Source organism: Ambystoma mexicanum, chromosome 5q (genome assembly GCF_040938575.1).
Source record: "Ambystoma mexicanum isolate Mex_15411 chromosome 5q, UKY_AmexF1_1, whole genome shotgun sequence".
Classification (NCBI taxonomy): Eukaryota; Metazoa; Chordata; class Amphibia; order Caudata; family Ambystomatidae; genus Ambystoma; species Ambystoma mexicanum.
In genome coordinates, this window is record NC_090933.1 from 1,056,960,904 (window position 1) to 1,056,987,617 (window position 26,714).

The following is a 26,714-nucleotide window of genomic DNA, read 5'->3' on the forward strand; positions in this document are numbered from 1 at the left end:
ACTCCTTCCGCACCTAAGAGAGAAGGAAAGGCAAATGGGGGCAATTACAATTTAAGGACAAGCTGTCAAAACAGCAGACTTACCTGAGCAACTGAGTCGCAGGAGGACTGGAGTCACAGGGCCACACCAGTGAAGAAACTCTGAGACGCGCCCATCCACGACGCACCCCTGCACAGAACAGCAGGACGGAGAGCGCACCATATCGAAAACCAAGGTGAGAAAAACACTAAGGAGTCGCTGGGTCCACAAGGGAGGTGGGCTCAGGGAAAAAGACTACAAGTTAAAATCAAAACTCCTGTATTCCAGACTAGGTCATTGGCAGAACAAGAACCTGAGGGAGTGGGTCCAGGTCGGAAGCAGTCCAGCCAGATTTGGTGGCGTCCCTGTGGATACCAGGTGAGCGTTACAGCCAGCTGGTGCGTTGACCATTTTCCAGTACAGTGATCATCACCCAAGCGCCAGCTTTAGGTCAATAGGCTGAATTCCATCACAATAATTTCAAAGGAAGTACGGCTAGGTAACTGTAAGAGGCTCTTGACCATTGTACGTTCTAGCAATGCAAGCAAGATTACCATATAACATCATTGGAACCACTTTAGCTTGGTATAGATGTAGCATAGTTCCCACTGAGTGGCCTCTCCCCTTATGTGAGAACAAGCAAATCCTTCCCAAGGTGGCAAAGCTCTTCAATTTTACACAATCCATATTGGACACCCCATTCAACCCAGAATCCAATTGGAGGGACAGATATTTGTAAGATTTGACCACCTCCACTTTTACTCCTGCCAGTTCCCAGGTTGGTCTGAGCTTCTGTTTTTCCTTTGTGGATGAAATGCCATGATCTTGGTGTTGGAGATCATCCGCATAGCTCTTGAAGGTGCACAGGGAGCTTTGTAACAGGTAATCTGCATAACCTAGCCAATTGAGTTGCGTCATACCAAGCTTCAGTGGAATGGCAGATGAATGGCCCAGGGCCTGGCCCATGTCAGCAATGAATAGGTTGTATAGAAAAAGGGCAAATGTGCAGCGCTGCTTCAAGCCCCTGGTCATAGGTATCCATGCCGTACAGCCTCCTAGTTGGTCCACTCTCACCTTCACCCTCGTCTGTACAAAAACACCAGCATTTTAAGCAGGCTGGGGTGGGGGGTTCAAATGCCGTAGTGAGATCTACAAAGGCAACATAGACCGATACCTTCCTCACTTTCCAGGATTGCTCAATCGCCGTGGTCTGTGCCTATGAGTTGATGCTAGGGTTGGATTTCTCACGAAATCCATTTTGGAATAAAGGAATAATTCCAAGGCATTCTTCCCACAGCGTCAGTTTGTTTAAACATATTGAACAGTCCTATTAAACATTGTATGAACATAGTTCAATTTGATTGATAAGAACACTGTCACAATGGATTTAGGATTCAAGATGGCCATAAAAAGTGAACCAGGAGGGGCGTGGCTTGGAGCAATGGCAGACGGAGCAGCTTCCTAGGAGCTCCCGCCTCGAGCCTCGCAACTAACTGTAGTACTGTAGTACTCCGGTAAATCAGCTCATCCAGGCCTAAAACCGGAGCAAAGTGTGATACGAAATGCTCGGCAGGCGCTGACCTGTTCCTGGCCATAATGCTGCCCTGGTCTGTGAGATCTTTGTAGCGAGTGGAGCCTGCCCGCACACCCAGCCGTTGAGGCAAAATGGTGGCCTCAAACTCACCTTCTAAGCGCTCCGGCGTACAAGCGGCAGATTCAACAGGGGTACCCACCAACTAATGCGCAGAAACGGCACAGGCAAACTCCCGCACTCTGCCGCATCCATCCCATCCCTCTCGTCACTGCAGTAACCGCTTCAATTCCGATGGCCGGAGGGAGGAACTGCGTCGGACTGAGGTATCGGGAGAAATTGATTTTCCTCCTAGGGATTTTAGTCTCACACGGCCAACACTGGGCCCCGCTCTGAAACATCCGGCGACCCATAAGCTCCATATGCAATCCCCCCCCCTGCCATTCTCCTACTCTGGGGGCCGCAAGAATGCTCTACACCGGCCCAGTGTAATTAATCCTCTCCAAGTGCTGCCAACTACGTGCACCCAGCAACGAGCCTACAGCAGCCCACATATCTTCTGCTTCGACCCAGGCGGTTGTGCAGAGCTACTGCCTCGACTTGAAGTGATCACTTCTCATCATGGACCGCCAGTCCCTGTGCATGCAGCATTGGGCCTGCTCCGAAGCCCACAAAAACCTGAAGGCTCAGAGAGCCAACCCTCACGGTCACCCACACTCCACCTGGGAAGCAAGACTTGCTACGGTGGTATTGCCACGTGAAGGTAGGTCTGCAGGCACTGAGCTCCCAACCCAACGCAGGCCCCCATTAATCCCTCTGCTTAAAGGAATCGCCTAGCACCACGCAGGGGGCCCCACAGCTGCGACCCGATGCTCTCACCCAGCAGGAACTACAGCGCCAATCAGACTCCATACAAGCAAGCTCTCTAACTCTCACCAGGCTGCTCCTCTCCCACATTGGCCAGCAGAGCAATGGTTTAGCAAGGCGCTAAACACATACATCCTGCGGCAAGGGAGACAATAAGCACCCACTTGCAAGATGTCCAAGGCAGGCCTAAGAGGAATTGAAACAGCCTGGATTGCCTGAGCACCGCTAGTTCCCCTCTGCACCCATAACAGTTACCACAACCGGGAAGCCAGGAGCAACAGGCCATCAGAGGAGCACTCCTAAATTCCCCTAGAGGAGAGGAAAATAACACGCACTCAAGCAGCGGCCCTTTCTGCGCCTGCTTACTACACCAGAGCGTCACAGAGGGTTCCTCAAGTCCGGAACTCGAACAGCACAACTAAAGAAAGGTGGGGAAAATGGTAAAAACCCCGTAATCAGCAAAGCAAGCTGACATTTCTATGCTATTAGCATGCTCCTCTACAGAAAAAGCAAAGAAGGGAGACTGAAGCAAATCATGCCCCCAGTGGTGAACCCAGAGTCAGAAAGTGGCCTCACTGCCCAACCCGTGACAAAAACAGATCTTCAGGAATTACTAGCAGCCATAACTAAAGAATACCAGAAAGGTACTGAGGTCATGAGCTAAATCACAACCCTAGACAAATGTGTTGATGAAATTGAAGACAGAACAGCTGAGATCGAAACCACCCTATGCGAACATAACTTCGAAATAGGAGCGGGAGTAGACAAAATTGCAGAACTGGAGGCCATATGCAAGGCCCTAGAACTCAAACAGGAAGACGCAGAGAACTGCTCCCGACGCAATAACATCCGCCTCTGGGGCATCCCAACATCAGTCTAGGATTCGGACCTGGAACTCTTTACGCAGGACCTATTCTGCTTCAATCTAACCTTGCCAGACAAAGCCCCACTGGAACTGGATAGAGTTCACAGAACTAGATCGAAATAAGGCTCTATTTCCCCTCTGGACGTACTAGTGCGAGTGCACTTTAATAAAGTCAAAGAGGAAATAATGCGAGAAGCAAGAAGTTCAGCATGCATTCACTTCAGGGACGCCTCTATATCCCTATACCAAGATCTGGCAGCAACCACCCTTATGAAGCGGAAAGCCCTAAAACCTATCACTGAATGGCTTCGCAAAAGGAAAGTCACATACCAATGGGGGTTACCTACAGCTTTGAACTTTACCTAGGAAGGTAATCCTTGGCTTATCCGATCCCCGTAGGAAGCGGAGAGATTCCTAAACCCAGAGGACAAAGAGGACATCACTGATAAGGAAACAGCCTTCGAGGGAGGATCCCAGACGAGCTCTGTGAAATCCTGGACCCGATTGGAACGACGATGCTGGATCAAGGGACCTCCACTCCAAAATAAGCGAAACAACAAAATCTGAAGGAGTGTCTCCTCTGATCATTCAACTCTGCAGATCCTAAGTCCTACCTAACCCAGCATTTCTCACCCGTAATCCGGATAGACAACCAACAAATAGGGAAGCCTCAGAGCCCCATCAACAAACCTCTTCACGAACCGGAAGAGCCCATAGGGAAGGCCTGCGTCGAACACTAGGCTGACGTGGAGCTTTACCCACATTTGCAGGAGTCTGTTGCCTCTAAGATCGACCTGTTGTTCGAGGGCTGGTCCCAACATCCTGTTTCACATGTGGGGGGCAGGGAGGGAGGGTAGATAGTTGGGACGGGGGTAGTTATAAGGGGGAGACTGAAGCGGGGAGACAACATTGAACAATGGCTCAGCAGGGGAGACTCCAAGGCAATAGCCAAAAGCAACCACATATATAAGCTGGTTTATAGTCATAATGTAGAAAACAATAATGTCGAAAACCTATACATATAATGAAAAGTCAATTTTTAGAAAAAAAAAATGTCAAAAGTCAATTAGCACTATCAATAAATAAACAAGAAGAGTATCATTTACTAGCGGGGGCCCCCCCCCTCACCCCTCATACTCAACACATTTTAATTATATATATATTTATTTATTTTTTTGGAAAAAATTCTAAAAAATGTAGAAAAAATTCGACATTGTTTTCTAAAAAAAAAACATTTTGACTTTCTACTTTATTGCATTCTACATTATGACTGACCACCATATAAGCTCAGGCGGAAGAAAAGCACCTTTGGACCAATGAAGCAGAGCCATAGGGAGCTACTCCGATGACGGACTCCAGTAAAGAGCTTACTATGCTAGCTTGGAATGTGCAAGGGCTGAACTTTCCGGGCAAACGTAAATCAGTGGAGCGCACACTGGCCCAGCTATCTGCAAACATTGTCTGCTTGCAAGAAACGCACCTCCTGGAATCGGATGAGAAGCGAATCAATTTCAAACGCTACTCCAGGCGTTATTTTGCTATGGTAGGCCAAAAGAAAAGGGGAGTTGCCCTACTAATCAACCATGAGGTCCCCCTGACACGAATCGGTCAAGCGTGACCCAGCAGGAAGATGCATCCTAATTAAAGGACTCCTGGTCGAGCAACTCATCACCATAGCGTCAATATATTGTCCAAATAAGGCATAGGACCACTTCCTCTGGAACATCCACCCAACTATAACTGTATTTGCTGAGGGCCACCTTCTAATTGGGGGCGACTTCAATTTTAACCCCAGACCCACAAAACGCTTCCCCGCACCAGAGAAGACTTCGACCCGTTCTATAGCGTATGCAGAGTTCCTAAGGGAAACGGGCACAGTAGATACATGGAGGCTCACCAACGAGGGAGCTTCGCGACTACACGTAATATTCACAAATACACAAGGGATTCTCCAGACTGGACCTACTACTAGCAACTAGCATCTTATTCCCATGCTTCGAGAAAGTGCAGATTGGTCGCAGAATCCTATCTTATCATCCCCCAGTTAAAGTAAATTCTTAAGCTTGCATAACCTGTAACCATATTCATAAATCTTGCACCCAGATGCCTGAGGGTTCGGCGCGCATTACAAATGTAGTCATAAATAAATAGCCTGGCCTGTCAGAGCCCCCTCAAAGGTTCTGGAAATTTCAGACCACATCCTAGCAGATACAGCAATCTGCAGCGAACTATCCGAAACTATCACCCGCTACTTCAAAGAAAATACAGCAAGGGGTTTCCCTGACGCAATCAAAAGAGAGGGTTGCAGAGCTGGAGGGCAAATTCAAAAATCTGCAATCCACCAAAGTAGGCAGAGAGCTAAAGAAAGCAAAAGCCTCTTTAGAGATGCACCTGGCAGACATATCAGCACGGGCACTAGCATACACTAGGCAGTATTACTATATAAACAGCAGCAAGGCAAACAGCCTTCTAGCATACAAGCTAAAAGAAGTAACACACCCAGAACAACATGCATGTCCTCTGAGCCCCGAATGGTAGGCCATGCCTCTAAGAGAGGGAAAAGCTAGAGTTAATGGTAGAACATCACAGGCAAATCATGTCCAGAGCACCAACAGACAAAGCAGCACATACCAAGTACCTACACTCAGCCCAAAAGGTAAACCCCCCCCCCTCCCTCAAATCGAGTGCCGCGAGCTCCCAATAACAATAGTCGAACCAATACAAAAAAAAGAACATTCCGCCCTGGGCCCTGATGGATTCTCCACCTTGGTCTGTTAAAATATTTGCCCACATCCTGGCCCCCACCTCGCATCCCTATTTAACACATTCCTCTCCACAGCCACCATCACACTCTCAATGGAAGAGTCCTTAACAGTGCTCATTCCAAAACCGAGAAAAGATCCTGAGCAATGTGCATCATGCAGACCCATTACACTAATGAAAAAACTACGCCAAGATTTTCTCAACGGTCCTAGCACATAGATTAGCTCTGGTTCTCCCAGATCTGATCCACCCATACCAAACGGGCTTCAGTCAAGGCCACAGCACACACAATAATATTATACGCACCCTAAATATAATTGAAAACGGTAACCGAATTTGGGCAGAATTGGTGGTTCTCTCTCTCGATGCACACAAAGCATGCGACTTGCTAGATTGGGGATACGTTCAGGAAACCTTAGCCCACTTCGGCTTTGGCCTGAAGTTCACAAAATGGTCTTTAGCCAACTACCAACATCCTAACACGTGCCTTTAGATCCCCCAAAATCTCCCTTACGAGAAGCATGCGACAGGGTTGCCCCCTGTCGCCTCTAATCTTTGCACTCTCCATGAAGCCATTCGCCAGCAGAATCCGAAGCAACCCACTAATACATGGGGTGGAGGTGAAAGGGACTACCTACAAAGCAGTCATGTACGCAAATGATGTCCTCCTTACCATGACACAAGCCGACAAATCCATAAAGGCTCTATGGCTAGAGATTGGGGACTCATCAGGATTCAAAATTAATTACGCAAAATCGACACCACTAGGCATTGACATCCGACGGCAGCTCAGGGTGGCCCTGGCGTCCAAACACCCATGGGCTAAATCCCACTTCAGCTACCTGGGAGTCCAGATCCCGAACAAAATTGAGAACACATTCTGCATAAACTGTCCCCCACTTTTAAAGAATTGTGCAGAAACCTGAAACGCTGGCATGCACAGGAAGTGTCCTGGATGGGGAGAATCGCAGCCTTGAAGATGAACTTGGTTCCTAGACTACTCTATCTCTGCCTGGCACTCCCCATAACCATCCCCAAAAAGGATCTGCAGACGCTGAAAACCAAAATCTTGAAATACGTCTTGGTGGGTGGGGGAGGGGGACCGCAAATAGCTAAGGGAATAATGCTCCTGGGAACAGCCACGGGTGGCATGGGAGTTCCAGACATCGCCCGATACTGCCTTGCAGCACAGCTCTCGCAGGCCTTTGTCTGGCAATCGACCACAAACCAACCTTGCTGGAAGAAAATGGAGGACTGGAGCCAGTACACTCCAGCCGCACTCCCGCATATTACAAGGCCCCGGATCCTCCCAACTCCGGCCCATTAACAGCCACTAGAAACACTGTAGACGATTGGAAAAAGGCAGCCCGCAGATGGGGCTCCAAAAGCACTGTAGGTCCCCTAATTCCAGTCTGGACCAACCCCGAATTCTCCCCGGGTCTACTCCCGAACGGATTTGGCAAGTGGAGAGAGGGTGGCTTAAAGCAAATGGCGGACTTCTTTGCTAACCATACCCTGCTAACATTGAAAGCATGCAAAATAAAATTCCAAATGCTGTTAACAGAACGATTCCGCTACACACAGTTTAGGCACTGGCTATCCCACAGCAATATAAAAACACATGGGGGCAGAGACCTAACAGCACTAGAACGCTGCTTAACTGCAAGCACCCCGAAAGGCAACATTTCAACCTTCTAAAAACTCCAAGACAAAGCAGATCCCAGCAAAAAGGAAAGCTACATGTAGAAATGGGGAAAAGGGCATGGGAAAAGAACTGGAACCTTAGTGGGCCTCGGTAGTCTTTGTGAGTCCAACTAAGGGCTTAGTAAAACCATTCAACTGAGACAGTACAAAACTCCACTCTTAGTATGAGGCTGTACCACCTGAGTTCATGGTAATGTAGATGGAGCAGCCAGGCTTATCTTAGGAGGGGCAGAGGGCTGTAGAATCAGTACAAAGAAATTGTATTCTACATATGGTCCAAAAGAACACTGATACACTATGTGTTGTAAAAATAAAGGTTTTAGGTGGGCGCTGTTGAGCAGCCTAGAAAATGGCTGCTTAGCTCTTGACCTCCGGACCTGCCCGCCTAGATCCGATGAATATCGGGGTTAATCCTTAACATCCAGCGACAATTCGCCCGCCACTCGCCAGCCAACACTCTCCTCTATATCAGCCCGAAATTTTGAATCAGGATCTCTTGCGGCGGACCCTTGCAGCGGACACCGCCCCCGAGGTGGCTTGCGGCCTTCATGCCAAACCTTACGCTGCCAACCTGATTGCTACCCACGCGCTGCTGTACACAGGCATCCTGCGGCGCTCCCTCGCCGGGAAGGCCCGCTCACCGGTGTGGCTCGCTGGGACGAGACTTCGGACGCCTGCCGCTCCCGCCCGTGGACCTACACCGGGCCGTCCGGCTCTACTGTGCCGCCGCGGCTTGGGCCTGACGGAGTGGCGGCAGGACCTCTACTGCTGCCGCGGGTTGGGCTGGAGCCCTCCCGCACTGCTACACAAGAGCAGCCCCTCTGACCTGGAGGTGTTGGGAACGGGGTGCCATGCTGTGCGGCCCGCGGTGTCCCTGGGGACCTCAGCCTACCTGTTTCCCGAACACTGGAACAGAGACAGCTACGGCCGCAGGGCGTGAGCTGTGCCCGCCCGCTGCTCTCTCCAGGCACGAACCCGCGGCCCTCCAGCGATCTGAGGGCGCAGACCCCGCGGAGCGCCTGGCCTAGGAACACAAAGCCAGCAACGCGCCCTTTTGCAGGTGGGTCGGCCCCTACATCTGGGCGTCCCCTGGTGGGGAGGGAGCTGACATCTGGGGGCACAACACCACGTGGGCGGACATATGGGTTGAGCCACCCTAAAGGCTATGAGGTGGGTGTAATAAGCTCTACTGCAACCCTTGGCTTTGTCCTGGGGGGGCCCCACAGCCCACCCCGCCAGTCCCACCTCTCCTAACGAACCTTGATACAACCAGCCGTGAAGGCCCGCGTGTGACCCCCCTCACACTCCCCCTGGCTCTCGCTGCCTGACCGGCCCACGTGGCCCCTGTTACGTACTGTACTATCACCTCCCGTGGCCCCTCGCCTCAGTGGGCCCCACATACCCATGTGCAGAGGACTACCGTTCTGGGTTTTGGAATCGTGGGGTTCCATTGAGGGGGAAATATCCTACTCCATCATCGCACATGGCTGCGAACAGAACCTCCTCCTCTACCTGCTGACTGCTCAACACTCAGATAGCCCACCCACACTCTGATACGACCCTAGTCATATTGGGTGCGCCCATCTCCTCTCAGCTTTCTTCACCCATAGAGTCAACGGCCGCCACGAGGAACCTGCGGAGCCCAATAATATACGGCCCCCCATGTCTGCACTTGGCTCACTGCCCTTCTGTCGGTACTACCTGGTTACGAACTGGCCATCCTCGCCCCTAAGGGCAATACTGCTACTGCCAATCGTGAGCCCACTACACGCCACAACTGGTAGCCTACCACCACCACCACCCTCTCTCCGGAGGCCTAGATTGCAGCCATCATTAACCCTACTAAGCTAGGCACAGTTCCCCGTTACAGCAATGACCAACAGGTCACGTGGCACTAACAAGGTGGGCGCCATGGATAAATTCGCCAAAGCGACGCCCAGGGCGGAACAGGTATCCTCTGCTGCAGCACAAGAAGATGGTGATGCCCTGCCGGACCCCCCGCAACCAGACTTAACCGAGATGATGGAATCCATGGCCAAAAACTTTGCATCCTTCCATGAAAAGCTGGATGACATCAACGCTAACGTAGCCTTCCTAAGAGCTAAACTCGATCAGCACGGGGCCAGGATGACCGAGGCGGAGCAAAGGATCGGAACCAATGAGGACAATGTTCATACCTTGCAAAACACAGTAACTGAGCTCGTTCAGGATATGAAGCAAGTCAAAGCTAAGTGCGACGACCTGGAATCAAGATCGCGGAGAAATAACATTCGTATAGTGGGGGTTCCCGAAGCCGCGCTAAAAGGTCGCATGGAACAAGCGGTCGAACAACGCCTCAAAGATCTCCTAGGCAATCCCGTGCTCTCACCATTCTTTACTGTTGAAAGAGCGCATCGCTCGCTGGCACCCCGGCCCAAACCAGGATTCTTCCCCAGGCCAATAATTGCAAAACTGCTAAGCTACAAGGACAGAGACCACATACTCCTTTTAGCCAGAGAGAAAGGGGAACTAAGGCTGGACTCACAAATCATCAGGATCTTTCCAGACTTTTCGGTGGGAGTTCAGATGGAAAGACGCCAATTTGGTGGGGTTAAAAAAATGTTAAGAGACAGGAAAATCGAGTACGCAAGGCTCTTCCCTGCTTGCCTAAAAATCGCCCACCCTAACAAATGATATTTTTTTACGGTTCCTGACGAGGCGGTCAAGTTCATTGAGGCACAAATCCCGCTGGTGGACCCCCCGGAGGATCCCATGTACGACTGACACCAAGGCTCTGGGCCCCTACGCATACCCCGAGGGCCGTGGCCAATCTGCGAACGACCCACTAGCGGGCTGATGGTCTCCCCCCCTACCCCCTCCATTACCCTTTTGGGCTCGACGTTGCCCGAACATCTACATATCAAGAGTACAACTCTTTTGGGGGGATACATCTTTAATCCAGTAGACTGTATCGCCACACACCGGGTCCGGTCCTCGGAAGCCAGCCCTCACTGTCATACGTCACTTCAGGGCAGTGGCGGCTTGGATTTTGCCATTCTAGAACATGTGTGTCCTTTCCTCGTAACCAAAGTTTCATCAGCCGACTTGTAATTAATGATGTTTCATCATAAAAATAGTAACAAAATGTGGGTCAGACGGCTACAGCAGCCCCCACTGCAGCTGCAATGCTCTCCAAGACGGAGTGTTTGTGTTTATGCCCCGGTTGGGCTATTGTTAAGGCGTTGCCGATTCGGGGATGGCGCGCAGTTGCTTGCTCCGGGGGTGGGTATCTACACACTGCTAGTTTCTACCAGGCGGTGAGGGTGTGGGTTGGTGTAGTTGGGGGAATTTTGTATTAAAAATGGCAGAGGCTTGGGACTGGGTATACAGGGAGGCGTCTCCACGCCATTACAGCGCACATGGCGGCAGTTGGAGAAAGATCATACACCAGGGATGTCCCATAAATTGTCTGCATGACTATTAAAATGCTGACATGGAATGTACGGGGATTGACGAATTTCACATAGTCCCGTAGGATCACGGCATATGCACAGAGGCACGGAATCAAAGCACTCCTATTGCAGGAGACGCATGCTCTGAAACTTCTGTCATCTAATCTAGCACAAACCTGGGGCCCCAACCGGTACTATACTCAATACTCCACTCAGGCCATGGGAGTCCTTGCTCTCATCCACAAATCGATAAAATTCACACTCCACACATCCCATATTGACACAGAGGGTAGATATGTAGTTCTCCACTGCACTCTAGCTGATGAGTGCTTACTGGTGAACTCATATGCGCCCAACACTGACTCCCCCGAATTTATAGGCCCAATAATCGCTATCCTCATGTGATATGTGGAAGTCCCCATTATATGGGGAGGGGACATGAATCGCATACTTGATAATGTCCTAGATAGAACGGCTACTACCCGCAGGGTCACGACCCGAGCTGCCAAACGTCGTCATACGCATATGAGCTCCCTAAACCTATAAGATGTGTGGAGAACACTCCATCCCCAAGAAAGAGATTATACTTTTTACTCATCGGTTCACGATAGCTCCTCAAGGATAGAAATGTTCCTCTTGTCCGGAAACCGAGTGGGCAGGGTTTCGGATGTCAGGATCCTCGCACGCACTCTCTCTGACCCCTCCCCGGTGCTGCTACAGATCCAACTGGGTAACACGCTGGCGGCTGGACCCGCCTGGCGCTTTAAACCTGGCGCTCTGTCTGACATAGTCTTTAAGGCTGAGATCCTGGTGGACATAAACACCTTCTTTGACAACAGTAATGCGTCCGACACTCCCGAGGGGACCCGCTGGGAGCCTTTTAAAGTCTACATTCGAGGGATGTGTATCTCAAGGGAGGCCCGGGTTCTCAAAGCCATAAGGCAGGCCTTAAACACCTCTGAAACCAGGCTCAAAACCCTTGAACAAGAGTAAGTTTTCACACCAGCCCTGACAACCCTAGCTAAGATCAGAACAGAACTAGAACTGTTTGAGTCCCACGCCCTAAGCGAGGTGCGATACTATGCCCGCCCCATGGTGGCCCAAAGATCTGGTGAGGGGGACAGGCCGGGGAGAACCTTTGCTAAACTGGTTCTGGCATCATTGACGAACAAGGCTTAAGACACTGGTCGGACCAGGCCATTATTGATTTCTTCGCTAGCTTTTATGCCAATCTATATGGCCCCCAGCCTGAACATACAAGCCACGATCTGGATGACCTACATCTCCCAAGACACCAAAGAACAACTCGATGCCCCGTTTACCTTGGATGAGATTGTCCAGGTAATATCGGACCGCCCCAAGAGTAAGGCCCTGGGCCCCGATGGGCTCACATCTGAGTTCTACCAGGAGCATGTTGCTATCCTAGCACCCATATTGTGCGGGGTCTGGACCGAATCGCTCTGATTAAACACCCTCCCTCCTTAAGAGAAGCCCTAATAACAGTCCTCCCGAAACCGGGGAAACCCCCAGACGAATGTGGGTCCTATAGGCCCCTGTCGCTCATTAATACAGACAGGAAAATCTTCGTTAAAATAATTGCTAACGGGTTCCTCCCATTCATGCCCCATCTGGTCCACGCTGACCAAAGCGGATTTGTTCCTGGTCGCTCTACAGCACTTAACATACGCCGCCTATTTAACGTAATGTCCAGAATTGACCCGAAGGCGGACGCAGTGGCGGTCACGCTGGACGCCCAAAAGGCATTCGACATGGTCTCATGGCAATACCTATGGGCTGTGTTAGAGAAGATGGGAATAGGACTAAACATGCTCTCCTATATAAAACTACTGTATACAGGACCATTGGCCAGGGTACTAGTCAACTCCGCCACTACCTCTCCCTTTGTGCTACACAGGGGCACCCGTCTGGGGTGTCCATTCTCCCCCATCCTATTTGCGCTCGCCATTGAACCCATGGTGGACCATGTCAGAGATCGACACACTAACAAAGGCATTCGCCTGCAGGACACCCCAGAAATCATCTCGCTGTACTTTTATATGTCAGGAACCCCTCCACACACCTAGATCCGATCATCCGAGACATAACAAAAATAGGCACATACTCAGGTTTTACCATAAACTATTCGAAATCAGAAATTTTCCCTCTCACCAGAGCAACCCTGCAGCCGACATGCGAATTTCCCCTTCGCTGGTCTCCGAGTGGCGTCCGGTACCTCGAGGTACAAGTGTCACTGACTAAAGCTTCCCTACGGGAGCACAATTACGAGACAACAGCACAGCTTGTTGAGTCCAAAATGATCAAGTGGCACAATCTCCCACTGTCCCTGGCGGGCAGACTGTCCCTAATAAAAATGGTCGTGGTCCCCAAGCTCCTCTACATCTTTGCTAATGTACCAGTATGGCCCGGGAAGCAATATTTTAAGAGGCTCCTATCGGCGTGCGCTCAGTTCCTCTGGCATTCCGGTGCGGTCTGCAAGAAGTGGCAGCATATGACCTTACCGTATGAGAAAGGGGGTTTCACAGCCCCAGACTTAACTTTATACTGGAACGCGGCACAGGCCCAACATGCCACTCACTGGTACACACACCTAAATCCGCCCCCTCACACCAGATTAGAGAAACTGGCAGGTGAAGGTACTAACATCATGACTCTACTATTACATCATACATTCCAGTCAGACGCCCCGTCAGATCCCGTGGCCGCCACGATCAGAGCATGGAAGAATATTTTGCACTCTAGACATGGCCACTGCCCATACTATAAATGGCTCCCCATATGGCAATTCCCTGGACTGGCCCCCACACACGACCAGCATCTCTTGCGACACTGGGAAGACATGGGTTACCGTGCCCTAACTGATCTATGCCCGGATGGCACATTTATCACCCCCCAGACATGGCGTGCCGCACACTCCAACTCTGCGCTTGAACTGCTACAGTATTTTGGGCTAAGGGTGGCGGTACGAGCAATGTGGCCTTCGTACCCAGACGAACCCCCAGACTCACCTGAACTCCAATACATAGCGAACTCCACTGGGAGCAGGGGCATAATATCCTCCTTATACAAAATGCAGCTATGCAAACTAGAAGACCTATCGCTAAAACCACGAGAGGCATGGGCCAGGGAGCTTGAAATGGAAATCACAGACGAGAGGTGGAGCAAGATGTGTGCACATACGCGCAAAGTCTCCCTGAGTGCCAGATTCCGCTGCATACAATACAAACTCCTTAACAGGCTCGATTACACAATGCACAAACTAGCGAAATTCAGACATACTCCGACCCACACATGCTCGAAATGTAAATTTGAAGAGGCAGATCATGTACATATGTTTTGGTCCTGTGCTGCGCTGGAGGCATCTGACTGGGTCCCAAGTGGGCCTGGATCCACTAGCCTTGTTTTTCGGAATTTGGGCTGGGAAAATGAGAGGAAAATGTCAAAGTTTTAAGTGCTATTGTAGCTAAAAGATGCATAGTGCAATGCTGGAAGCACCACACTCCCCCCACCTTCGAGATGTGGTTGAATGCCCTCACTTGGGTACAAATGTGCGAGGAGGATTATATCGGATCCCTGCCTATCCCATCCCGCCCCAAAAATGTGTGGACAGAATTCTGCAGTTACCTGAATAGCAAGGACGGGGTGGAGTGGAGCTCCGCCCCCCCCCACACCGAACCCGCCCAACTTACCAGAGGAACTGAACATTCCAACTCCCCTGTGCCATCCACCCCCCTCCCCTGTTTGTGAAGTTTGAACTGATTGCGATGTAAGGCCTATGTGTGATACTACGATGTTTGTTTCTCTCTGCGCAATCTGTGCTGTACCTGTCGTAACCTACTGCCAATAAATAAAAGTTTAAAAAAATAAAAATATATATATATATATAAAGGTTTTATTTTATATACAAGCAGACCAAGAGATTCTTGGGTAAGTAAGTACTATCACCTTATATATAACCACAATTATAAAAACGCAACACTATGGTTTAAGGCACACAGGACAAAGCATAGACCTTATTTAGAACATTTAACAGTATTTCTAGATAAGTCAGACTTACACATTCAGTATAGGGCATGCCTATTCTTGTGGAGTAAAACCATAAATTACTTTCAGATTACTTTACAGTAATTCAGGCATAGTAGACCATAGCAGTTTTACCATGATGCTCACCAAGGAAATCACATAGTAAATCAACTGGACAATCTACTTTTCAGAATAGTGGGACACTTATTCCAGGAACAGTGAAAACCTATAACTAAATGTGTGATAAGTTATACTAGGTTGTTAAATCCTAAGGGTGCAATATACTATTACAGGTGCTTTTTGAGATCAGTGAATCACAGATTTGAGATGAGCAATAACTCTTGTAACTTATTTCAGGATGGTAAAAACAAATGTGTATGGATTCGTGCCCGTAAGAGTGCACTTTAACCACTTTAAATTTAAAGATTGGCGAGCTCCGTCACCAATTTCATCAGGTCTACCCACAAAGAACTGTCATAAATGAACAGAGTATTGGATTGGAAAAGGTGATTCGCGCTCTGCCTTCAGAGAGTATGGTTTGCGAAATGTAAATCTATCAGTACAATAGCTGCGGCTATTCAGGGATTTTCCCCTAGGACATGAGCATCCAGTACGTATTCAAGGGGCTATTGATGGCATAGGAAACTACTTTTGGGATAAAACCTGGATCAATGAATTTCAGAAAAGAAACTGCATACGCAAACGCACCAAAATCTGATATGCAAGTTGGGATTTAACGCCATTGAGAAGACAAAACCAGCTTTGGTCGTTATCAACTGCAACACCTGACCCTGATTACCATATTAAGTGAATACTGAGGCCTTGAAAACGACCTCGGTCGAAAACACGTGTCGGCTGACCATATGGGAATATATTAAAGAAAGATGTGTGCAGACATTACTGTACTGATATATTTACATTTTGCAAACCATACTCTACAAGGGCAGAGAACGAATCACCTTTTCCAATCCAATACAGGATGGCACACAGCTACCTCAAGGTAAGTAAAACCGATTACACTTTTTAAAGGAGGTATCAGCAACTTAAAGGCAGGTGGAAACCTCAGACTGTGTATGTCTAAAACAGACCAGGGAAAGCAAAACCCAGTGTTGAACTTTATGAATGACTCAAGGTTATTCTAGGTAGGTAAAACCTAATGCATCCTTATTCTGGACAGGCTAACACCAAAGCAGGGGAAGCAAGACCCAGTTGGGGACACTCCTATATTTATCCTTGCAGGAATACTGAAGTGGAACCAACAGCATTACTTTTAGGAAAAGGCACAACCAAATCACACGTGAGTAATAAAACCTTACATCTACTTTCTTTTAGAATGGTGAAAGTTTCCAAGGAAAGAAAGACGTCGCATATACTTTTCAGAATGGCAACACATTTCTAAGGTAAGTAAAACAATCTTACATATACCTTTCAGAATGGCAGAACATTTCTAAGGTAAGTAATACGTTTTGTAACTGTTCACTCTCGGAGTTGGTTACCAACCAACTTCTTTTAAAAGTAAGTAACTTTTGCAAGGCAGAATGCTTTACTTATCCAGTCCTTCCCTTATTCTATAGCATGGAGTTAACTCGGAGGCAGTAGAGGGACCCTAGTGGTCTAGGGGCCATCTGTAGGCCGGGTGAGATAGGCTTCAGTTGCAGGCAAAGTCAGAGTTCCAGAGGAAGACTGTTCAAATAAGTAAGCATCTTTACTTTAAAGTTAGTTGAGGGTCCAGGGACTTAGTGAAGACACACTAGGAGGATTCCGCAGTGGGCCTGGGTGAACTGGACGAGTGGCCTCCCAATCACAGAAAACACCCCAAAGCTATACAGAAATCCAAAGGCTTAAGGTAGGTAAAATACCCCAGCCAACACAGTACCTCAGCACAGAAGATGAGATGCAGCAGTTTGACTTCAGGATCTGCAGCCAAAAACCTGGTTGATGGATTCCTTTGTCAAGAAGAAAGAAGACTGGACTTTGGAAGGATGTTTAGACAAGGGATCACAGAAGAAGGCTCCAGGCAAGAGTGTCCTCATGGCTGGATGCGCTCTGTGGATTTGGCACCTTTTCAGGAGCACAGAAGAAGACAGAATATTGCTGGTCATATTCTCGTTGTTTGCAAGGTCTAGCACTCTGGTGAGGGGACTTTTCGGACTGGAATCATGCCTCTGGACATCCAGCAGGATGCCCACATAGTTTCAGCGGGATTCGAAATTCGGAACACTTTCCTCTGCACAATGGCTCGAGGTCCCCAGGGTTTTGCAGCCCCGCAAGGTCGCAGCATGTTGTTGGATGGTTCCAAATGCTGCTCTTCATGAGTCTAGTGGGTCTCACTAGACTCTGGGTCACGGTCGTTGTTTTTTGGAGTCCCCAGGTCGATTGGGAGGAAGGGCTACAGCTGCTCCCGTTACATAGCAGGCTCTCTGGTCGCTCGAAATCGTCTCGGCCACGAATTCTTAATCTTCCTTTTCGGTTTTGGTTCCAGTGGTCGACTACCTCTTCAGCTTCCAGGATCAGACTTTTATGCAGGAACCCAGCCTTTCAAACGGCCTTGAAACATTCAAACTTTCAGGTTGGCAGTCCTTTGAGGACAGCCAGCCTTCCAGTTTGAACTGGATTCTCGTAGTCCGGCTGGAAGACAGAGGGCTGCAGAGGTTTGGACTCCTCCCTCGCTTCCTGCCTTCAGACACTCTGGAGGCTGGGTGGGGAATCCACAGGATTCCTGCCAAAGATAAAATCACACAAAGGAATTTCCCACCCTGGATGTTAGGAGAAGGAACAAGAAAGGACGAACACTAAAATGGTGAAAAAAGAAGACCGGGGCCAATTTCTGGTAAAATTGCCCCCCGTGAGTGCCTTTACCGGAGCCGTGGAAACAACCAGCGGAAAAGGTGCACCAAATTAATAAAAAGGTTCACTGCCACCAGCCATTAAAGGGAAGGATGTGCTTGAAACATAAATGTTACATTTAAAATGAGAAGGGGGATTCTCTGTATCCCCCCAGCACTCCACATAAGGTGGGGGGTGCTGGTCTCACCTAATAAAATGTAAAAGGGATACAAAGATCCTTTCTACACTCTAACTGTAGTTCTCACAAGGTTAGCCAGAGAAAGTTAAAAGGGCGAGCCCCTATGGCATCCCAGCAACAATAGGCACTTATTGCCAAAAAGTTGTCAAAGAGGATAACTTTTAAAAGTCAATATGGAGAGTCTTAAAAATGACACCTATAAAAGACTGTGTGTGGAAAAAGATTCCCACTCACGTATAAGGAAAAATAATCTACTAGGCCAGCCAAAAGTTCTGTGGTTAGGGAGAATTTTCATGTCTGTGCTAATTTTCACCTTAGAGACCCTCAGCTCTTTTGCTGGATTTAGGACTTTTTGATTTTTACTCTTGAGTGAGTGGGACCTTTTTCTCACACCCTTTCTGCGTTTTTCCCTGTCTAGGATTTTGTTTTCACTGTTTTTTCAAGTTTGACAAACTCCATAGGCGTCTGCTTTTTGGATAGTGACGCAGCTTCACTGAGAAATCCCTTGGATTTCTCTTAAGGTATACATACCTTTTCTTGGGTGAACTACTGTTCTCAAGAATAGTAAGGTGAAATTGATATTGCTTCTCTTTTTACTTTGCAGGTCCAGCACACCATTTTATGTGGAGTGATGGAGGATTACCTAGTAGCCCCTTATCCTACTTTCTCATGTAACATTTCGTGTTACCCTTACTACTTTAAATGGCTGGTGGCAGTGGTTTACGTTTTACTACCAGTGTGCATGTTTACCGCAGGCTGAACCCTCAGCTGCAGTATAGCTCCCATGGGTGACCATTTAGTCAAAATGGCTGCTGTCTTCTTTTTTTGCTATTTTCTATTTGTGTGGTCATTCTGGCCTTTTACTATGTAAGTTGAGACAGGTTTGAGCCCTTTGTGTGTTTTGCCTTTGGCAGGCTTCAGCCCTGAAGCCTGCCCCTGGCTCCAGTGTGTCTGGAAGGACAGGAAGTGAGGGAGGATTCCGGAATTCCCCTGCCCTTTGTCTCTAGGTGTACCTGAACGAAACCAGTCCCGATTGGCAGCCTAGGACTGTGAATGAGAACGAACTTAACAGGCACGGTTCTTGGGACTACAGGCAGAGTCGACCACTGGAAGAAATGTCCAAAGAAGAAATTGTGAAGAGAAGCCTGCTGCAATCTCCTGGACCTCGAAGTGCCCGGTGAAGCCCTGCTGCTGTGCTCACCTCCTTTTTTCAAATCGACAGAGAAGCTCTGAACGGAACGACTTCTCCCATTGGGCTGGTGGGACCAACTAGCCCCGAGACGAACTCCACTTTGGCGCAACCCCCGACTTGCTGTGCCTCTCCAGTGCTGCAGCCCAATACCAGGGGTCGAGTGTCCATTATCCAGTGCAACGTCTACTGCGGAACAAATCCGGCCAAAAGATCCAGGAGCCTCCTATGGACCCTCCAGAAGCAGGAAATCCTGATTCAGATTCCCTTTACCAGAGTCCAGGACTGAGGGAGCAAGGAAAGTCTAACCAGGAGAGCCGCTGAATCTAAGAAAAGCTGTAGCTGACGGTCCTCCTCCGAGTACAGCCACAGGACCCCGCCAGACGTCTTCCCTCTTGTCCCAAAAACTGAGACACAGCAACAAGGGTCTGCTTGGCTGTAGCAAGGAAGAATCCAACTGGAACACTTTCTTCAAACCAGAGGTACTGTGGGGGCCTAGGGTATTTGCCTTATTGCCATATGCCGCGCTTTCTCACTTGTGAAGTGCACTGGCTTAACTTTTGGAGTTGCTCTCCGCTCCCCTTGCACAGGATGAACAGCTTGTGTTCCTTGAGTGATTTTCTTGACCTATCTGACTTTGTGAAATACTTTATCCCAGAAATGCGTCAGAACTATTGATGTAGTCCAATTGACTTTGGCTGTTCTGGCTCCTTAAAGGCACCTTTCCTAATCTATTGACTTTGGCATTGCTTGTCCCTTCATAGGTTGTAATTTGTTGAACACTTTTACTGCTGGGAAAGGCTTACCTAGGTTTCATTTGAGGATTCAAACTGTCTTCACGTTATAAGAGTAGATCTAGTGATTGGTAGGTCGTTTCCTCGAACTTTCATGTCTGCAGTTTTTCTCTCCAATGAAAGTAGAGGTATAGAGGTATGTGGTGTATCTGAATGGATTGATGGGGCATTGTTGATGGCAATAAAGCATATTATGAGAGTTTGGAAATCACGTAAGAAACAACATACTGATAGTTGCATGGTGGACATGCACACACTTTCAAAGTATGAGAGGTCTCGGGCGTTTCGGCATCGAGAGGTTGAATACTGTGATAATTGGGATTCCTTTAATGATTTGTTTGAGTAATGGCATGGATTTTTTTTTTGTGAACTTTGGGTATTGGGGTGTGGGGGTTAATGTGTTGTGTTTTGCTTCCTGGTTGTGTTTGTGTTATGGTTCAATGAAAATTGGGGGGGGGAATTCTTAAGCTAAAGGTTTATTGTTAACTGATGGTTGTTATTTGTTAATGGAAATGTTATGTACATTTATATTTTTCTGACTCTCAACAACATGTTTTGATGTGGTTGTTGGTTTGAAAATTTAAATAAAGATATTAAAAAATAAAAAAAAGTGGGCTATAACTGTGTCAGAACTCAAGACTTGAGACCTTTGCAGGATACAGATTAATAACTGGTGTTTCATTGCCAACACTGATTGTATTGTTATTGGTTGTGGTTTAAGTAGTCTACCCACATTTGCGGAATACGTCCTCTTTTACTAAGTTAAGAATTATTTTGAATTGACTTGTTTCATATGATTATGTATGTTCTATGTAATTTTGCTCCTTCATCCTCTTTTTGATGTATTCCAACAAGTCTGACCTTTTGTGTGCATATTTGTTATGTTTCTGTATTTTTTGTTTGATGTTTTTTGTCAGTGTACTGAGGTGTACGGGCGTGTTGCGCTATATAAGAAATAAATCAAGTCAAATCAAAAAAATAAATAAATAAGAAAGTATGTTCTAACCTTTCTTTTTTCCTAACCCTTGCTTCCTGAAACCAAGAGTCTAAAAGTATATTGGTGTTTAAGACAAATGCAATACTAAACTTGTTATTGAAGTCACTTCAGGGTGTAGGAGAAATGTATTCGCATCCCCAAGGAGTATTTACCAACTTTATTGACTTTGTAAAAGTGATTCCAAAGTTTGCTTGACTGTTGCAAACAATTGCCCTTTTTAATGAATGCTCAACTTAAACTTTTTACTTTTATCACAACAAATATGTACAAAACATGCCAATTGTGGGTCCAGGTCTATGGGTGGTCCCTGTACCCTTTCCCTCTTATTTTTTTATTTTTTAAGGGGACTCATACCTCCCTATTCTAACCGGTCTGGTGACAATACAGGTTTCTCTCTATAGCCAGGTGAGCCATACTGTCTGTGCTAGCCTTAAATATAAAAAGCCACAGCCTTCTCTATCTTTCTCCCTCATCTACGTCCTAGATATCGTAATGGTGTGGCCTGTACTTTCTTCAGATGATTCTCCACATTTTTCTCACTCATCTGTCTCCGCTCTCTTTCCTTCTCTTGCTGCCCTCTGTCCCTTCTCCTGTCTCTTCTCTCCAGCTACCTCCTGATCTTACCTGCTTGCCTTTGAATCTCACTCCACCACATACTACCTCTGTCTCTACCCTCCAGTACTCTTCTGCCTCTCATGTCCGCCCTACTCCTACCTTTGCTCTACTGCCTCTAGCTCCCTCCTCATCTCTTATGCTCCACAACCCTCCTGCTTTCCTTCCAAAATTACTTTGTCACTCACTCCAAGCATACAATAAAAATTGGTATCTCACTTTCAATCTCGGCACCTTACCTTTGCTCTCTCCAAACACGCCAAAAACGTCCTCCACCTGCACATCCCTCCTCTCTGGTCTTCCTCCAACCGTACCCAAACACCGCTCATTGCCTGTCGGGAAGCTTCTGTCTGCTCCCATTGGCAACCTGAGGTAGCTCATGTCCTGGGCCAGTCTCTAGCTGAGCTATGTCTAATTCTCTCGCCCTAACATCTCCTCCCCCTTTGGGCTGAACATTTGCTCAGTCTTAATAAGGCCCTTTGTCACAGCCCTTTTAATCAGCTTCCATTTCCTTCCAGCTTGCCATGACATCTTATATAGTTTTCTCTCAGTTTCGCCATGGATCAAGCAAGTCAATGGAAATAAAAGGTGTGGGGAGTGTTGCTTGGTCTCCTCCGGTACTGTAGCGCTCTGCTTGTTCACACCCTGCTACTGCTCTCGTACAGCATTCCTGGGCAGTCGATAATGTGTATTTGGGCTCCCATTCGGCTCCTGTATAGTTGAACATATCATATTACAATGTGTGTAAATGTTTCTTTTTCTACTGTACCATTGGGTCCAGGTGCTCTGTGATACGTGTAGTCCCTGTTTCTCTCTGTGTTGCTGCCTCCCGGAAACCACCTGAAATATTAGACACACCTGGCCAGAACAGAGGATAATGGGCATCCTGTCTTCGACAGAGCCACCAATGTGCATACACCGCTTCATGCATGCTGGGGACCAGGATCCCCTTCAGCTCCCCACACCGCCTCTGGGAGAAGTTGAGCTCTGGCATTGCTCTAGTCTACTGCCTAGCCCAGGTTGTGAGAGGTCCTCGGGCCCCCTCACCCTCCCGACGACCTTGACAGTGTAACTTCCATTGACTCTGTCACAAGACTCTATCATTTTGCTGGAAAATCCAACATGTGTAACTTGTTAAGCCAGACTCCTTTGACACTTCTGGATCAGCATCCATTTGTAAACCACTATTGCTTTGCTGGTCCATTTTTTTATGTTTTTTTAATCTTGGGAACAAGGAAGATGAGTTTGTTTTTTATGTCTGTATAAACCTGTAAAATCTTGTTCTCTTTAAAAAAAAAAAAAAAACAATAGCACCCTACTGCCCTATTCTTCCCCCACCCCCAAGCGCACGAACAAACAATTCATCTTTTGCAATTAAATGGGTTTATTTTGTCTTTAGGATCCATTTTAACAAAATAAACAGCCATTGGCAAGGTGTGTATTTTTAATCTTAAATCTACCAAATTAATCTTATTTTCTGCTATGTAGAAAATACTTGTTTGCCTGTGTTTGTCTACTGTCTGGACATTTTCCTATTTTCTGCGATGCCCTGACCATTTTTCTCCAAATCAGCCCTATTTAGGTATTACTGCAGGGATGTTTTTATACCATTTTGTGCCCATTCAGTGCCCTTATTATCTGCACTGTCCGGAGTACCTCAAAGGTCTTCCTTAGGTTCCCAGAGCATATAACCTTGCTCAGTGTACCCAAATTCTGGTTGGTGGTAGTGTAACCTTAGGTCATGGCTGCACAGTGTGTAGCTGTTTGGGAACTTGGCAAGTCCTCCGAAAATCCACATCCCTTAAGCTTGCCTGCAAATGCGTGTATGTGTTGAGCAGCACTGATTGCTGGCACGCAAACGTTTGAATGGTTTGAGTATCTGATTTGGAGGTTAGAGTGTCTCCCCCTTGGCTTCTGCTTGAGGGATGAAATCTGACTCTATTTACCAGTATTTTATTGAAAGCACCCAGAAGGACACGTCCAAGGACAGCACCAGTATCACCTAAACCTTTGGCAACAGGACCGCTTGACTCCATGCCTCTTCAAGGCATTCAGTGCTCCTACTGGGCCTACCTGTCACGCCTTTCTTTAAAGCAGGAGAGCTATACATTCCAGACGCTCAGCATGCCTATTGCTGCTGTTGGGCCCTGTTCTATTCCTGCAAAATGGGGAACTCCAGTTGTTTGTCTTGAAGCTGTACAGCCAGGCTGTGAGCTGTTAAAATCTTTGGTCACCTGGAAGGTGCTACAACACCAATGTCTCATCAAATCTGCATTCCTGTGGTTCCCCAGACTCCCCTCAACATCTTGTTTTCGTTATGTGGCTGGGATCTTATGTTTCTGAGCTGGCCCAACAGGTGGTAAACCACATACTCGCTCGCTGCAAAGTTGGAGCAATACTTTACCGGCTCTTAAATTATGTGAAACTGCACTTTCTACAGCCTCCCTTCACCTAATGGGTCCCTGGGCAGGGCTTGCAAAATCTAGTAGCCCTCTAGCATTGGCTAGTAGTTTTTCGGAAGGCCAAGTACCAGTTGTGTGATACTCGACCTTGCTGGCGAGTATGGGGATGCTAGAAATGTATATTTCCTTTACTGCAAACACACTTTGTTTGCAGTAAATGGCAAATACAAGTTTCACTGTGCATGCTTGACAGCATTGCACCAAATATGAAGTGTACTTATGGCGACATGCACCATTTTACAAAACAAACTGGTAAATATTTTGTCACCGGTAACCTTGGGGCAAGTGCATTTCTCGTAGGTAGAGTAAGTAAGGAACTTGCCTGGCAGGTCTAGTGGGATATCTAAGAATTTGCAAGGCCTGCTGAGCTCGGACTCCCTTCTTTGCTCCAGCTGTAGGATCGTCTGCTACCGAAACTTCCCATCTGGCAGACAAATATGATCTCTTCAGCAGGCTCTACAGGTACTCATCTCGGCAATCTCCGAGTCTGTTATTTCCACCCTTTTCTAATACTGCATCTTACATGTAGGATCCTCCGGCTCAGCAAGGGCTGTGGGGGGCCTGGGGTGTTATCTGCCTTAGAGTTTTGACTTTGACTGCTGACATCAGATCAACTTTCTGCAATCTCCAGTTCGGTGTGATGGTGAGCAATTTTCAGTGATTGGGCTTCGGTGGTTCTCCTCGTCCTCTTCTGAATCTTCTTGCATCTCCTCCCTCTCAGGGGAGGGGTGAGTAGTGTTATGCAGACCCTGCATTTCTCCAATAGTCAAACATTGGGCATGGCTCAAGCAATCAGATTTGAGCACTGGTCTAAAGAAATAAAAACATTGTATTGTGGTTGGGAAATGTAATAGCCCTCTGTCTTTTCAGATGTCCAATCCGACTTTGCTTGATTATTGGCTACTGTTGCACCACTTTTGGTCACATTTCTGAAAGTTTTCTATCTCTGAAAAGATATTAATTACCTGTATATTGCAGATACTGTCTCTGTACAACTTTTCTTTAATATATTTGTACAACTATATTGTGTGGACGGTTATTGTGCATATTTTGAACGTGTTCACTGGACCTTGTATTAAACGTCCTTCTTCCAAACAGTTTGCCTTGACTCCTCAGCCGTACTACGATCATCAGTGGCAACACCCTCTAACCCAAGTAGTTTGGATATATATAGCCTTAGAAATGGGCACTGAGCACCTCCTTAGCATATTTGTTTTAATCAACAAATGTATTTTGACCTTCTGTTCATTAAACACACCTGTGTTCTCACTAGGAACTGCAGTTCCTTTCTTCCTCAGCCAAAGGAGAGCACTTTAGTGCCTCAGTTGTCTCTATAATAGACTATTGCACCATCTGCAGTGGTTTCTGGAAGAAAGACATTCACCTACTACACAAAATTCAGAACAAGGTAGCCCCCTATTTCCAAAACCGGCTAAATATGAAACCCACATAAGGCCTTGTAATTTAATACTCTGTGCAACGAAAAATGTTTTATGCTACCCCGGACACTCTGCTCATCTGCAGGAAACAGAAGGATGTGGAATCGTACCAAAATGTCGCCACGATTGTGGCGACATACCCAATACTGCACCTGAGCACAGCTAAAAAATGCCCCCCCCCCTCAATTACACAGACTATGGCGAGCAGGGGCTACAGTGGTGTCCCCTGCTTCTATTAGTTGGAGAGCGGGGTACAAAGTTTAAGAAAAAAAAGGACTATGCAGTGGCTGCTCAAATCTGCAAGTGGGGGGAGATAAATGACGCTGCAGGTGATAGATGGGAGCCGACGGCACCCTACTGCATATGCCGCCGAGAATGTAAGTGCATGGGCGGGGAGGATGTGTAGGGGGATGCAGGAGACAAGTGATCTATGTGATCGCCACGCCGTAATTGAGGTCGATATTTTCATAGTCGCGATTTTTGCGGCGCAGTCATCGCATAGATCCGACTGACGCAACTAGGATACCAGACAAAATTATACCACCGGCCTAGAACTATGCAACAACCTCCCTCAACCATCATACTTGAACTTGCTCATCTAAAGGTCAGGAATGCTTTGAAACCATTGCTTTTTCATGAGGCGTCCACTAGCTGAAAACATGAGCCCATCAAACTAACTATCCTCTTTGGGTACTGGAATGCATACCTGTCCGCTAAGAAATGTATCCACATATTTTACTTTATCTCCAGCCTCCTAGTCACTCAATCCATGCTTCAACCCCTTTTCCCGCCCCCATCCTATACTCCCTTCTGTTAACTCCCTGCATGGGGGCAAACAACAATGCTGCGGCTTGCTTTGTATGCAGTATTAGAATGCTGGCAGTAAGACCTGGTAGGGACCATGCCCAAACTTGGATCAATCCTTTGGAAGGTGTCATTGCCTGGACTCCAGTACAAGTGATAACGGGCGATTCAT

At 47.6% G+C, this 26,714-nt stretch overlaps 1 protein-coding gene across 2 annotated transcripts in view; it reads left to right on the forward strand.

The window, feature by feature from the left end:
• Positions 1-26,714, forward strand: part of MTBP (MDM2 binding protein) — a 701,292-nt gene that overhangs the window by 103,375 nt on the left and 571,203 nt on the right. The gene's annotated exons all lie outside the window — the stretch shown is intronic.